The following is a 16,028-nucleotide window of genomic DNA, read 5'->3' as shown; positions in this document are numbered from 1 at the left end:
TGCCTGCTCTCTTTCAGTGCCAGCTCTCTGTGCCCACTGTGTCTCCTCGGTGCCAGCTCTCTCTGTGCCTGCTCTGTCTTCTCAGTGCCAGCTCTCTCTGTGCCCGCTCTCTCTCTGTGCCCACTGTGTCTCCTCGGTGCCAGCTCTCTCTGTGCCCGCTCTGTGTACTCAGTGCCAGCTCTCTGTGCCCACTCTCTCTCTGCGCCCACTCTGTCTCCTCGGTGCCAGCTCTCTCTCTGTGCCCGCTCTGTGTCTCCACAGTGCCAGCTCTCTCTGCCCACTCTGTCTCCTCGGTGCCAAATCTCTCTGTGCCTGCTCGCTCTCTCTGCCTCTCTCTGATTCCTCTGTGCCGCTCTGTTTCCTCTGTGGAGTCTAGCGTATGAGGGCGGTGGGGGGGGGCAGATACATTTAGAGCACAAATCGCTGGCTGCCTCATTTCTACTATCACCTCATAGGCAGTTTTAAGAGAGAGATGAGGGTCAGATAGGAACAAAATGGTGTCATCTGCATATTGGCAGATTTTCTCATGTGCATTTCCAACCCGGAGGCCTTCTATCAGAGGATTTGATCGAATCATGCTTGCAAGGGGCTCTGCGGAGAGGCCATAAAGAGGACACCCTTGACAGGTTCCTCTGCCCACAGGAAAAGGGTCTGAAATTATGGCATTTGTACATACCTGTGCTTGAGGATTATTATAAAGTATTTGAACCCAGCGAATAAAATTTTCGCCAAATCCAAAGCGTGTCAGGGTGGCTAGTAGAAATGGCCACTCTACGGCATCAAACGCTTTGGCGGCGTCTAATGTAACAATTACTCTATTACCGCTATTTTCATGTTGTGCTAACAAGTTTGCGTATAGCAGTTTTTCTCACAGGCATGAAACCTGTTTGATCGCTATGTACAAGGGATAGTATTACTTTATTAAGTCTTAAGGCTAAAATCTTTGCGAAGATTTTTACGTCTGTGGGAAGTAGGGAATTGGGGTGGTAGGAATTGGCTACAGCAACATAAAGTTAAGGTTTTGGAGTGACCATCCCAGTCTCCTGACCTCAATATTATTGAGCCGAATGAGGTGACCTCAAACAAGCAGTTCATGCAAGACAGGGCAAGAATTTATGGGAACTGGAGGATTTTTGCCAGGAAGAATGGGCAGATTTACCATCTGAGAAGATAGAGAGCTTCAGCCACAACTACCACAAAATACTTCAAGCTGTCATTGATGTTAAAGGGGGCAATACCTGGTATTAAGAACTGGGGTATGTAAACTTTTGATCAGGGTTATTTGGGAAGTTTGTGTAGTGATTATGAATTAAAAACAGTAAACCGTTGTATGGCTTCAGACAACCACTAACCATGAGTGAAAGAAAAGTTTTTGTGTTATCACTCATATTCTCTGAAAAATGGTTAAAAAAATCATAAATTCTGGCAGGGTATGTAAACTTATGAACACAGCTGTATGTATGTCTGACCGAGCGATATGAATGGTGCGCCTGGCGAAATGACATCAATTACGCAGCAAAAGCAACTGAAACGGAAAGCTTCACGAAGCGGCATGGGACATGGTCAGAGGTGATGGGGCACTGCTGGCACAGAGAAGGGAGTCGGAGGTAGAAGGAGGGGGCAGAGAAGGTCAGGAGGAGGCACTATATAATGAGCAACCACCTACCGGTATACTCCCTAGACAGGAAAAAGGGTAGAACGAGCAGGAAGTGCTTTATTGCAGGAACTACAAGCAACTGGGCAAGCAGGATAAAATGAATATCATCAATGACTTCATGAGACAGCTGTACTCGCTATAGGTTTCCATCCAAAATGGTCACCATCAGTCTCAAGTGACTAAAAACATGTATGTAGCTTTAGCTTTCATATGTATCCATAGAATTATTTTTACGTCTACTATATGGTGTACCCATTTTAGTAAAAAAAAAAAAAAAATCATGCAGGACAATTATTGTACACGTTTCAGTCATTGAGCTTTGGGATGTTCCCCAAATCTGACTAATACAGTATAATCTCATCATAGTAAACTGTGATGTAGTAAACATCCGAGTGTAATAAACTAAATGTTTAGGTCCCAGCCAAGCACAATTCTAAGACCCATACATGGGAGTTACGCCTGGTTTCTCGTAGTAAACCCTGATATAATAGAACTTCTGTTATAATAAACCTGTTTGTCTCCCCTGTGGTATTCTGTATCCGGCTATAGTGGAAAGCAGGCGGGCGTATGTGCCATGCGTCAGCCAGAGACCCATAAGCTGTGGTAGTTGGGTGGGCTGGCAACCACTTGTAGCCTGCTCGCTATCTGAACACTACTCAGGGCCTGCTTGGATTACTTAAAGAGACTCTGAAGCAAACAAAAATTGCTATTTTTACCTGGTAGTTCGCTTCAGTAGTCTCAGTAGATGTAAACCGCTGCATCCCCGAGCCACAATGAGGGGTTTTATACAACCCTCAAACCCCGGAGCAAACATCCACAACTTTATTGGTCGTGGATTTTGCTGCCCGGGGAGGCACAGCTTTGAGCTGTAGCTCTGCCTCTACTGACGTCAATCACTGTGCTGATCTCCGCCTCTCCCCGCCCCTCTCTGTAAAGGAAGGCTGAAAGGGGCGGGGAGAGGTGGCAATTGACATCAGTAGAGGCAAAGCTACAGCAGAAAGCGCTGCCCGGATTGCCCTCCTTCCCGGGATTAAGATGCACCAGCCAGTGAGACCTATTCTCCCTGTGAAAGCTGCTGCCTGATTACTGAGGTAACTGTCATCTGTGACTTTCTTGTGCATGGCTGCAACACTGCAGTATCATCCAGGCTGTACAGAAGTATGGACTGAGGAGCGCACTATCAGTACTGTACCTGCATTTACTGGTGAGACCTATGCTTCCTGTGCAAGCTGTTGCGTGATTATTGCTTGCAAATCCCTGTATACTGAGCCCTGTGCATTTTGATCTAGCTTAGACACTGTCTGTGCTCGCTTGCTGAAATATTGAAAAGAAAAAAAATGATGAATCCCAATCATTGACTGAATTAAGCTACAGTACTACTGTATACTTTATGTGCTTGAGTATGACATTTTCTGATATAGTTAATTACCTTGCAATGAAAGGATTCTACTGTATAATTATAATTTTGTTCACTGTTACATTCTGAAAATCCTTTATAAAAATTAAATTAATGATAAAAAAGCAGCAATTGGAAGCTTGGTCTTTTGCGGACATGGCTTATGAGGACATACAGTAGCTTTGCTAACTGCCTATTATGAAACTTGTAAACTGACTTTTAAAATAAGACAATTTTTGCAATCAATCCTTTATTCAAGAACACGTTTGCCTTCTTAAAGTGAACCTCCAGACTAAAAATCTACTCAGCAGCAGCACTGAAAAGGCTTGGTGTTTAACAGCAACAGAACTTTGTTTCTCTTATACAAGCCTCATTTTTAGCTGCAGAGAAGAAAACTGCCAGGGCATTTTTCCCCTGATACTGTGCAAAGCATGATGGGATTTCTGATGTTGTTGTTCTCGTTCTGCTGTTTTGGTGCAATTTTTTTTTAACATTTTGAATTTGACATTTGAAGCCTAGCGCATGCAGCTGGGAGGGGTTATCAGGACGCAGGACAGTTGGAATTGTGTCTTATGCTCCCCGTCACCTCCTTTCAACTAAAAAGATGGCAGCCCCCATGAATCACAAACATTTACCTGTTCTTTTAAAACAGGATGGGTAAAAAATGATATTACCTATCTATTCTAATTAACATAACTAACGTAACTTAATGACAGTATGTTTGTTTAGGCTGAAGTTCCCCTTTAAAACAGAAGGTATTGCTACAATTCAGGTTGGAGTGGGCATTTGAGGTCTCCCACAATGCTTCACTGCTGAATATGTAAATCATCCTTTGTGGTCCTTGTAAGCTAACTACACCTCCAGAACAGCTGGAATGCAATGATGTGTCAGCTTCTTAATTGTACAGACAGTTTATCTTTGTAACAACACTTCACTTTTGTAGCTCCTCTCATTGTAAAGTAATATATTGTGAAAAATCCAGCAAGCTCTGCTAATAAAATGCTATGAATTCTGTGCTTCTGTGCTATTGTTTCTGAGAATGGCATGCCAAAGCGCTTGCTGGAAGTGAGAGCCGAGAGGAAGGGTCTGTCTCCTATAATTACATAATCTAATGTAATGCAGCAATAACAAACATTTCATTTTCTGTGGGTGGTATTGTGGCTAAGGGGCTGGCATTCTTGCCTTGATTCTCTAGAAATCCCAGCTACCATCCCAGCCAAGACATGAATGAAACATCTGATGACAGGAACCAGAGTTTGCATTGGGCTAATGTGGGAACCGCCAAACAGTTAACAGACAGCTGTTCAATTTCCTGCTGGTTAATGGATCAGCAGTTCCTGAGCAGGATTAGGTCTGGATCCCACTACAAATCGCTAGTGCAATCGCTAGCATTTTTAACTAGTGTTTAGTAAGCAATTTCATGAGTGTTTTCTGGCGATTTTGGTAGCGATTTTAAACAGTTTAAGCTTTTTTGCCAGCGATTGTGATAGCGATTTGCAATCAGCGATTTTAATTCTGATTGGTCCTTTCAGTTTATTATATTTTTTTTTACAGTTTGCAGTAATTTAAAATCGCACAAAATTGCTATGGGTAGCGATTCATGATCAATTTGCCAGAGCTTCAATACTTTACATTGAAGTACAAACGCTCCCAAAATGCTGCATGTCCTGCGATTTTGCTAAGTGCAATCGCTACTGTGGAGTTTGTTACATTTGCTTACTTTGCCAGAGCGTTTAGGGAAATTGCTAGCGATATAAAGCAATCTCTACATGCTGTTGTCTAAAATTTCTGGTGTTGGTACAGAGTCTGCAGCTCATTGAAAGGGGGTGTTTGGCCCTGACTACTAGGCTTCTGTGTTGGGCAGGAACTTGTCTAGCAATCTGGGCTGAAGAGAATAAATGAGCTTGATTAATGTCACTTTACGTTACTACTAGTTCGGGAACAAGTAAAAGTGGGCGTTGAGCTGAGACTTTGCAGAGGTTCAATAAGACTGAGTAAGTTTAGAGTACACCTGAACTGAGAGGGATGTGGTGGTTGCCACATTTATCTCCTTCAATACCAGTTACCTGGCAGTCCTGCTGATCTCTTTGGCTGCAGTGATGTCTGGGTCACACACCTGAAACAAGCACGCGTCTTCTCCAGTCTGACTTTAGTCAGCGCACCTGATCTGCATGCTTGTTCAGGGTCTGTGGTTAAGACCGGCTTCACACTATAGATTGGCGGTGCATTGGCCGCACCACACCGCCAAAAACAGACCTTCGGGGATTATTTTGTTTGTATGTGATAATCCCCGTCTGGCATCCTGCCAAACAGGAAGTGATGCTGACTTCCTGCTCGGCAAACTATGACATGCATTTTTAAAATACGCTTCCACGCACAATGCAGAGAACTGTGGCGGGTTTTTAAAAGTGCGTGAGTTACCATAGACTTACATGACTTCCGGCCCGATGCAGATCGCCGCGCATTAGGCCATGTTCACATTAGCAAACGCGGACAGCCGTGCGTTCGGAACGCAACGCATGCCATCCGCGTTTGTATGCGTTGCGAGGCTGATCCCATTCACTGAAGTGATTGGGTCAGCTGAGCGTCTCTGCAAAAAATGCATGCAGCATGCGTTCCCGGACCGCACTGGTCTGGAACGCATGCAGTGTGTACATCAGACTATGCACTGTCTGATGTGGTGCGTGTCTGCCTCCTGCACGCGTTCCCGAAACGCAGATGGGAACGCGTGCAGTGTGAATGTGGCCTTAATGTAGGTATTGAAGCGCGTTAGATAGGGCACATCCAGCACAGCGTACCGCTACGTGGGGAGTGTGAACTCCCCCATAGACTAGCATTAGGCTGCGGTGTGGTGCGGGAAAATTTACTGCACCGCCTCAGTATGAAAGGGCCCTAAGGGTAATGGAGACAGAGGATCAGCAGGACAGCCAGGAAATCTGCATAGTTTAAAAAGAAACGAATATAGCAGCCTAATATAAATATAAAAGCCTTCAAGGTTTTAGACCCTAAAAACAGGAAAAAAAAAACATACCACAGAGAGATCTGTGGGCAGCCCCTGCATATAACTCAGGGCTGGTGCACACCAGGAGCGTTTCTGAGTGTTTCTTAAAATGCTTGCGGGGTGAAAACCGCTTGGCTAATGTATTGCAATGGGATGGTGCACGCCAGAGCGGTTCGTTTTTTCCCAAAATGCAAACTCAGGTCCTGCAGCATTTTTTGCTGATTTGTGAGGCGATTCAGCCTCAATGTTAAGTATAGGAAAGTGGAAAACCGCGCTGAATCGGTTTTCCAAGCGAATTTGTTACAGAAGCTATTCAGTTACAGCTTTACTGTAACAAAATATAAAATCTGCTACACAAAATCGCTCCAAAAAAACGATAGGCATGTTTAGAAAATCTCTCTTAACATGCCTAGAATCGCTCTGAAAAACCTCTAAAGAAACCGCTAGCATTTGCGGATAGTTATGCTAGCAGTTTTTGGTGTGCACTAGCCCTCACACAGCCTCGGGCTTACTGGTCTGAGCTGCAGATTTCCGTCCCGAGCCTGACTCTGGGGTTACCACTAAGGATGAAAAGGGTTTTTTGTTGTTTTTTTTTTTAACTCAAGCCAATGCATTTTGTGAATCAAAAATCCACTTCCTCAAGCCAGTCAAGTACTTGTATTACTGACTGTCATGACTGTACAGTGTCTTGAACTTCTCGTGTATATATGTTCCCCAATTTCTGTTTAGTTCTATGTACAGCACAACAGAAGATTAGATTAAGTACATATCTAAGCAGAGGAAAGCATATGGATAGTCCACAGGATTTTCCAATCCTCCTCGAGACCCCCAATCCAGTGCTAGATGTCGGATCAGCTCTCGTGGCCACACTCCCATCCGTGTACGAGCGCAACCATACTGCACACGTGCAAATTCAGTCCACGAGTGACCAGTAGCACAAAGCCACTCGTGCACAGCGTGCGGCTTCATGCTATTGTGCTTGTGTATGCACAGTACAGTCACACTTATACTCTGACTGGAGCACGCCCACAAAGAGGGAGAGGCTCCCAAACTGCAACGGTTGGTTTAGGTGGATTTGGAAGTCTCTAAAGCTTCTGCGGGCTGCCCAATACTTTAGTAAGTTTTCCAAGTTTCATTTTTTTGCCCTCCCAGGATTGCTTTAAGTTTTCATTGCAGTTTACGAACCAATGAGATTCACTTCCTGGCAGAGTCACAGGTGGCATAAGAAACAAAGTGTCGGAGGACATCTTCCAATACATTATGAGACAAATAGCAACAACACACTAACAATAGTCCTAACCTGCCCCAAATTATCCAGATTCCAGACCAAAGCTATTCTAGATGGTTACCGGTATAGGATATCTATTTTCACAGAAATAGTAATTACATTTTTCTACCACTTCTCCTAACATGTGACACACAACATGTGACAAGCACATACAAAACCTTTTTGCAAGTTAGGGCTCGTTCAGATCACAAATGCGGATGGCCATGCGTGCGGAACGCGTGCGGACCGCAACGCGTACGAACGCATGGCCATCCGCATTTGTGTGCGTTGCGTGGCTGATCCCATCACTGAAAAGTGAATGGGACAGCCACGCGTGTTGTCAAAATCTGCGTGCAGCATGCGTTCCCGGACCGCACAGGTCCGAAACGCATGCAGTGTGAACATCAGACAGTGCACTCTATGCACTGTCTGATGTCATGCGTGTCGGCCTCCTGCACGCGTTTCCAAAACGTGGCTGGAAACGCGTGCAGTGTGAACGGGCCCTTACTCAGGGCCAATAGGGAATAAACTGTGTAAAAAAATCTAATCAGATCTGGGAGTAAATCACTCATGTACGGACAAGCTTGATAAATCAAACTTATGTAATTAATCATTAGCAATCTAATTAGTCCTGTGAAAGATTACAGTTCAGCATCACTAAAGACCTTTAAAAGACACTAAATAATGATCACACTACACATTATTGGTGATAAGTTCAGGTGATAGTTTAGGAATGCTAGATGTACATATTCATACTTGGGAGCCTACAGAAAGTGATCAAGAACAATAATGAGTCTCCCAACAATAAAGGTCTTTTTTGTGTAAGTAATTTAAGGTGGCCATACATCTAGCAATGATGGGCAGATTCAACCAAGAGACAAATGTCTCTCTGATCAAATCTGATAAGAGAGAGAACTGTCAGCTGTCCATACACCGCAGGCCGATTCCGGATCAATGTCATGCTGAAATAGATCCAGAATCAGCCTTGTGAAGTTGCTTCCGCCTCGTCCGGATATCGCTCGCTGTTACCACCGCACACCCGACATCTTGCACCATGCCCGATTGACATGTTCGGCCCGAAATTGTACCATCGATCAGGCAAGCACCGATTTTGATCCGATGATAATTATCGAATTGGATGATTGATCAGCCGCCAAGTCGCTCGATGTATGTGTGTATGTATGGGTGAGAGGGATATGGAAGCTTCCATATTTATTTCCTTTTAAACAATACTAGTTACCTGGCAGTTCCCCTGATCCTCTGTCTTTAATACTTGTAGCCATAGACCCTGAAAAAGCATGCAGCAGATGAGGTACTCTGATTCAGGTTGTACTAGATTAGCCATATGCTTGTTTCAGGGGCTTGACTGTACTTATGCCAGAGGATCAACAGCACTATCAGGCAATTGGCATTGTTTACAAGGATATGGCAGCTTCCATATCCCTCTCCCCACAGGTTCCCTTTAAGCTACGTACTCACCACCCGACAAATTCAGCAACATCCCCTTGACGACGGTCATTAAGCGACGTCACGCGACTACATGACAGGCGTTAATGGTAAGTAAGCGATCACGGTGCTTTGCGCGGAGTCGTCAGAAATCTTAACGATCCGATCCACCAAGTCTGTCATTTTATGATGTGCGATCGTCACGGGGGAGACAACATCGTTTAACATGCTTGTGTTAAACATCGCCGTAAGTAAATATTGCCACGTGGGCGATTCAATACTGCGAATCACTAAACAACACCATGGCACAGCTGTACTGACAAGAACGACCATCTTGGATGACGGAAATGTTGTTTTTGTATGTAGCGTAATCCTGGATCCTGTAAAGCAAAACTTCAGGTACTCACTCAGATTTCATCTCACCACAGTCACAGTATCTATGCCACTCCTGTGCCTATTAAATGCTTGATTATGGCAACCCTCCCTCAGTCTGCTGCAGCTGACATGTCACAGGTCTATGGGTGGACATCTGTGAAGACATGTTCAGACATCTCCAGTATCCACAGCCACAGATAAACGTGAACAAGGAAACTTGTTACTTGACACTTGTAAAACTAAACCCTGGTGTGGATCAATGAATCTAATCTCTACTGATGTTTTCTTACATCTACAAATCCATTCAAATTCAGAAGATCAAAACGATTACACGTCTCCTGTGAATAAACTCCTATGTTTTCAGCAGTGAGTCTTCCCATATAGAGCTGTTATACCAGCCTGTGCTGTACAAGTGACATATTATCCTGGGCACGTTTGCATTTACACCTACCAGTTCGTTTTCACAGGGACGAGCAGCAGACCGCTCTTATCTTCTTTTCTTTTTCCCTCCATTCATAAAAGCATTGGTTTGTTTCCTCTGTCTTGCACTGTCCGTACAATCTCTACCGCCTACCCGGAAACAACTGGCAACGCCTACTCAGGAAGCAGTGTCGGCCATCTTTGATTAGGGAATTCGAAATAAGTTTCCAACAGTTTCAATTATTAATAGATGTTTGCTGCTGTGTTATTGCAAAAATGTAAGACTTCCTTTATTTGCAATAACTTATAGTGTTTTGAAGGATTGACTTTCAGGATCTAATACAAAAGTTAAACTAGTTCTTCACTACTCTTAGTGCAATTAAACAGAAGGTCTCATCAGCCACTCTTTTCATGCTAAAGTGGGCATTACAGATAAATAGTTGGAAAAAAAATAGTATTAAACTATGTCTATATTTTCTATTTGTAAGTGTTTAAAGTGGACATGAACTCAGAACTTGTTCTCTGCTATAAAAGATAAGCAACATTAAAAAAAAAAAAACCTTGAAAGAAAAACATTTTGTTACAGCTGATACAAATATCCTGCAATAAACCTGTAGTGTGTCTACTTCCTGCTTTCACGGTAGCATGATACCAGGGATGGCAGGTCTCACCAAGAAAGGTTAGATTAACTGAGTTTATATAGTCTGGGGAAATTTCAGCAAGGCTTGGTGTACAGAGGCGCCAGAGTAGAATAAAAACGTTTAAAACCCGTCTAAAAGAGGGGGATGTTCAGGTGGACTTACCTCCCTCGAAAATATAAAACTCAATTGAGTCACAATATATCAATACAAATATTTTATTTAACTCCACTTAGTGCAACGCGTTTCGCAGGTGTGGTCCTGCTTCATCAGGCAAACAGGAGTATAAGCGCCTCACTTCTGCATTTAGACCCATTGAGTTATACTCCTGTTTGCCTGATGAAGCGGGACCACACCTGCGAAACGCGTTGCGCTAAGTGGAGTTAAATAAAATATTTGTATTGATATATTGTGACTCAATTGAGTTTTATATTTTCGAGGGAGGTAAGTCCACCTGAACATCCCCCTCTTTTAGACGTTTTTTAAACGTTTTTATTCTAAACTGGCGCATCTGTACACCAAGCCTTGCTGAAATCTTGATTCCACCCTCGGTGGAGGGGTGCTACCCCGTTTCCTATCTACAGAGAGCGACATTTTAAAAACCTGAGTGGGGTCAGGTTTTAATACTCCCCACCTGCACTTGAAGTGGTTGCCTATGGGTAACCCATGTTTGTGAGTATATCTAAATATTTTGCTTTAAACCACAACCAACTCAACAATACTACATCATACTGGGCTCTCGATTTCTCTTTGTTCTTTCAAGCATAGTCTGGAGAAAAGATGACTTAAGGTCCGTACACACGCCGGACTTTAGGCAACGACGGGTCCGTCGTTGCCTCCCGCTGGGTGGGCGTGCCAGCGACAGTCCGGCGTGTGTACGCTCTGTCGTCAGACTGATACACAGCCGTATCAGTCTGACGACAGAGCGTACACACGCCGGACTGTCGCTGGCACGCCCACCCAGCGGGAGGCAACGACGGACCCGTCGTTGCCTAAAGTCCGGCGTGTGTACGCTGCTTTAGAGGGGATCTAATTAACATGTATAAATACATCAGATCGCAATATAAAAGCTTGGCGGATGAGCTTTTTGTCCCTAGGCTTTCACAAAGGACTAGAGGACATGATCTGCGCATAGAGGAAAAATGTTTTAGCCATTTATTTAGGAAAGGGTTCTTTACAGTAAGAGTGATTAAGATGTGGAAAGCATTGCCACAGGAAGTAGTTATGGCAAATTCTATATCTGCATTTAAAGGGGGCTTAGATGCTTTCCTTGCGTTGAAAGACATCCATGGCTACAATTACTAAGTAATGCCCAGTGGTGTTGATCCAGAGATTTTATCTGATTGCCATCTGGAGTCGGGATGGTATTTTTTTCCCTTTTGGGGCCAATTGGACCATGCCTTGTAAGGGTTTTTTGCCTTCCTCTGGATCAACAGGGATATGTGAGGGAGCAGGCTGGTGTTGTACTTTGTTTTCTGGTTGAATTCGATGGACGTACGTCTTTTTTCAACCCAAATAACTATGTAACTATGACATTGGGTTAACACACTGTGTTTACAAAGTAGCTGCTCTGCCGTGGTAGCTAGCTGACACAGGTGAGATTGAATTACACTTGTGATTAGTCACAGATGAGGGGGAATTAGACAGACTTAACTCTCTAAATACATACGGAGTGCATTTCTCTATGTTTTCCTTCTGTCCTGTGCAAGAGTTCAGGTCCACTTTAAAGAAAACCTGAGATGGCAGGTGCTGCAGTATATATACTTACATGAGGCTTCCTCCAGGTCCATGTGGTCCATGGGCTCCCTCACTAGAGATGTCGCGAACCTCCGATTTTCGGTTTGCGAACCTTCGCGGAAGGTTCGGTTCGCGTAAAAGTTCGCGAACCGCAATAGACTTCAATGGGGATACGAACTTTGAAAAATAGAGAAAATTATGCTGGCCACAAAAGTGATGGAAAAGATGTTTCAAGGGGTCTAACACCTGGAGGGGGGCATGGCGGAGTGGGATGCATGCCCAAAGTCCCGGGGAAACATCTGGATTTGACGCAAAGCAGCGTTTTAAGGGCAGAAATCACATTGAATGCTATATTGCAGGCCTAAAGTGCTTTCAAACATCTTGCATGTGTATACATCAATCAGGGAGTGTAATTAGAGTTCTGCTTCACACTGACACACCAAACTCACTGTGTAACGCACCGCAAACAGCTGTTTGCGTAGTGACGGCCGTGCTGGACTGATGCGCAACATGGCTAGAGTGCAGGCTGTGGCAGTTTTCCTGCCCATATGGCGCCGGGCTGTGGTAGCTCAATGATAGAACAGTGACTGTCCAGCTGATCAAATTTGGTCTGTCCACAATGAAGCAACGACCTTATTATCTTCTTGTATGTAGGTAGGCATAGGTAGGAGTCCCAGTATAGGTAGGTAGGCATAGGTAGGTGCCTCAGTAGTTATCTAGGCATAGGTAGGAGACCCAGTATAGGTAGGTAGGCATAGGTAGGAGTCCCAGTATAGGTAGGTAGGCATAGGTAGGAGTCCCAGTATAGGTAGGTAGGCATAGGTAGGTGCCTCAGTAGTTAGCTAGGCATAGGTAGGAGACCCAGTATAGGTAGGTAGGCATAGGTAGGAGACCCAGTATAGGTAGGTAGGCATAGGTAGGAGACCCAGTATAGGTAGGTAGGCATAGGTAGGAGACCCAGTATAGGTAGGTAGGCATAGGTAGGTGTCCCAACAATCAGCCAGGAGCAAGCCAAGAGCCTAACTAATCTTTCCCTAGGAGAAACAATCTGCAGCAGCTTGCCCTACTCTGTCTATTGCAGGCACACGAGTGTCATGGCCAGCGAGCCTGCCTTATATAAGGGGGGGTGGGGCTCCAGGGCTTAGTGTAGCCTGAATGGCTACAATGTGCCTGCTGACTGTGATGCAGAGGGTCAAAGTTGACCCTCATAGTGCATTATGGGGCGAATCGAACCTCCGCAAAAGTTCGCATGGTGCAGGCGAACGCGAACCCCTAAAGTTCGCCTGGAACCGTTCGCAGGCGAACCGTTCGCTACATCTCTGTCTCTCACCTCCTCCCCTGCCGCTCTGTTCTCATGTGGTCACCTCCACTAATTCTGCCAGTCGTGCTCCTCTGTGCAGCTGGGAGCCTTCTGCGCAGAAGAGTACAACTGGCTGAATTAGAGGAGGGGGACACGAGAGAACATAGCAGCCAGGGAGGATGGCAATGGAACCCTCAGACCACATGGAGCTGGAAAATGCCCTGGGTAAGGATAAATCCTGCAGAACCTGCCCAAAGGCAAATGCAGGGGAAGGGGGGGATTACAACTGCCCAGAATCCCCCCTCAGACCAGGGCAAGTGCAGTGTCTGGGGACAGGCACAAGTTGAGACACCAGAATATCTGCAGGAACCCTGCAGCTCACAGCCCCGCCCCCTTTCTTTCCCTGCTACAGTTGACTTTGGATGTAGCAGCAGTGTGTGTATGTACAGAGCATGGAGCAGCAGTGTGTATACAGAGCATGGAGCAGCAGTGTGTATACAGAGCATGGAGCAGCAGCGTGTGTACAGAGCATGGAGCAGCAGTGTGTGCACAGAGCATGGATCAGCAGTGTGTGCACAGAGCATGGAGCAGCAGTGTGTGTACAGAGCATGGAGCAGCAGTGTGTGTACAGAGCATGGAGCAGCAGTGTGTGTACAGAGCATGGAGCAGCAGCGTGTGTACAGAGCATGCAGCAGCGTGTGTAAAGAGCATGAACAGCTCTGGGGAACTTAACAGAGTCAGGTAACAGAGTTAGGTATGAGCACAGCCCCGTGCCTGTGCTGAGTGAATGCTTCACTTTCCCCTTCATTAGCAATGTCAGCTATCCTCATTATTATCTGTATCCAAACTGCTTCTGAACAATCCAGTTGTTGATCGGGAGCAGAATGAACATTTAGGAAATTATTGTCAGATCCTGTCAGTCGGATGGGAAATTGTATTATGTGTACCCAGCATGATGTCCTACCATATTATTATACTGTATTGAGTGTGGCTGAGGGAGACCTTTCAGGAATCCCCCCTTGAAAATCCTGGGTTTGCCCCTGCTGCCATCTCAGGTATACTTTAAAATTGTTGTTTGCACTGTATATATGACACTTTTTTATAACAATATTCTACTGTATTAGACATTAATGGCTAGGTGTTGAATTATTTTGATGGGATAGCAAATTTACACTGGTAGTTTAGGGGTCGCAAATTCTCGTAATCAAGTCCGTTTTGGAAAACGGTCACAGTTTTCTGTGGACAATTCTTAACGTTTTGCGCACACTTCAGCCTGACAGCCAGCTGACTGTCAGCCACAGAAATTTCACATGATGTGCGAAAAAGCAACAAAGCGGAAATGTGTATTCTCTTTCTCTCACATGGAAATATATATTCCCTGCCTTAAACAAGCTGTATGTTGACTACATAACATTGAATCAAAATGTCATCTTCAATGTTGCCCGTGAAAAGAAATAATAAAATATGTACAGAAATGAAAGCGGCATACTGACTTTTGTGAGATACTGTGTAATGGTTTAAACCCAGTTCACACTGCACAGATGAAAAACTGATCCGTGAAAAAAAAACCGATCCATTCATGGAACAGATTTGTTTTTCATTGATGACCCTCCGTTCTGTTAGCGCGCGGTCAATGTGACACGTCCATCGCTCTGGAATTATTGCAGCCTCCTGTGAGGCATCGTGGGAATGCAGCCGCCTCTACTCAGCGTGAGGCGGCTGTTTCCCTCAAGGGCATGGCGGAGCGCGGAGAAACCGCCGCGTCTGATGCGGCGGTTAGCCCGCATGGCCCTGAGACAAGTGACGCGCGTGCGCGCGGAGAGGCAGAGCATATATGGCAGCCAGAAAAAGGTCAGCTGACCTGCTCGGTCAGCTGACGGCTAGGCCTCTTCTCATTGGTCCAGGACTTAGGGAGGTGCTGGAGAGATGCCTGTGTATATATTCTGCCGGCTGTTCAGTTGCTGGTTGTCTGGCGTTGCGAACACAACGTGGTAGCACTCAGATCCTAAAGTGTGCCGGGACCAGCTGGAGCTGTCATCCTACACTTAGCTAGATTCTGTTGATAGCTTTAAGCACTAGTTTGTTTGTGATTATTTTTTATGACCTTCTGCCTGCCTGACCATTCTCCTGAACTCTGATCCTGTACTTTGTCATTCTGATACACTGTTGCCGAACCCCGGCTCGTCCTTAGACTCTGCATCTGCCTCCTGATTCTGTACCTCGATATTTCTGATACCCTGTTGCCGAACCCTGCCTGTTTATTAAGACTCCGCATCTGCCTTCTGAATCTGTACTTTATCTGTCTGTGTGTTGACTACCTGGCTTGTCCGACCTCGAGAACCGACCTTACTGTTAGAGGCGGTTCCCAGTCCTGTTAGTGACACCTCCTCCTGAGTGTCACTATCAGAGAGTCCTTCCTATCTTAGCCTGACTCCTCCCTCCTAGGAGAGTTCAGGTCTTCGGAAGGAATCTGTGCAGTACTCCTTACTGCTTTAAAGGACTTACGAGGCCATAATGGCTAAAAAAAGCCAAGTACCTTTAAGATGTTTAAATGCACGGAGGACGCCGTCCGCGCCCTCCGTGCCGTTCCGCCGGGTCCCCTTCCTGTGATCGCCCCCCGTGCCGATCGCGACCCCACAGGCCGGGTCGGGCTCTCGTTCCGCTCCCAATATGGCCGCTTCCTCTGGCCGCGGCTGCGCAGTCCGCCTGGCCGCTAGTGCGGCTGCGCAGCTCTACGGCCAACCCCCCGAACCACGCACTGTAGTGTGGATCGGAGGGGTTGGCCGTAGAG

General features: G+C 45.5%; 1 protein-coding gene across 3 annotated transcripts in view; it reads right to left on the bottom strand.

Annotated features, from left to right (window-relative positions):
* Nucleotides 1–9,702, bottom strand: part of POLK (DNA polymerase kappa) — a 151,634-nt gene extending 141,932 nt beyond the window's left edge. For all 3 annotated transcript variants that reach the window (XM_068248729.1, XM_068248759.1, XM_068248768.1), the window contains exon 1: nucleotides 9,594–9,702. The gene's annotated coding sequence lies outside the window, so the exon portion shown is untranslated. The remainder of the gene's footprint in view (nucleotides 1–9,593) is intronic.
* Between the last annotated feature and the right edge of the window lie 6,326 nt (nucleotides 9,703–16,028).

This window comes from Hyperolius riggenbachi, chromosome 1 (genome assembly GCF_040937935.1).
Source record: "Hyperolius riggenbachi isolate aHypRig1 chromosome 1, aHypRig1.pri, whole genome shotgun sequence".
Taxonomy (NCBI): domain Eukaryota; kingdom Metazoa; phylum Chordata; class Amphibia; order Anura; family Hyperoliidae; genus Hyperolius; species Hyperolius riggenbachi.
Note: the sequence above shows the minus strand (reverse complement) of the source record. Positions and strands in the feature narration are given on the sequence as shown.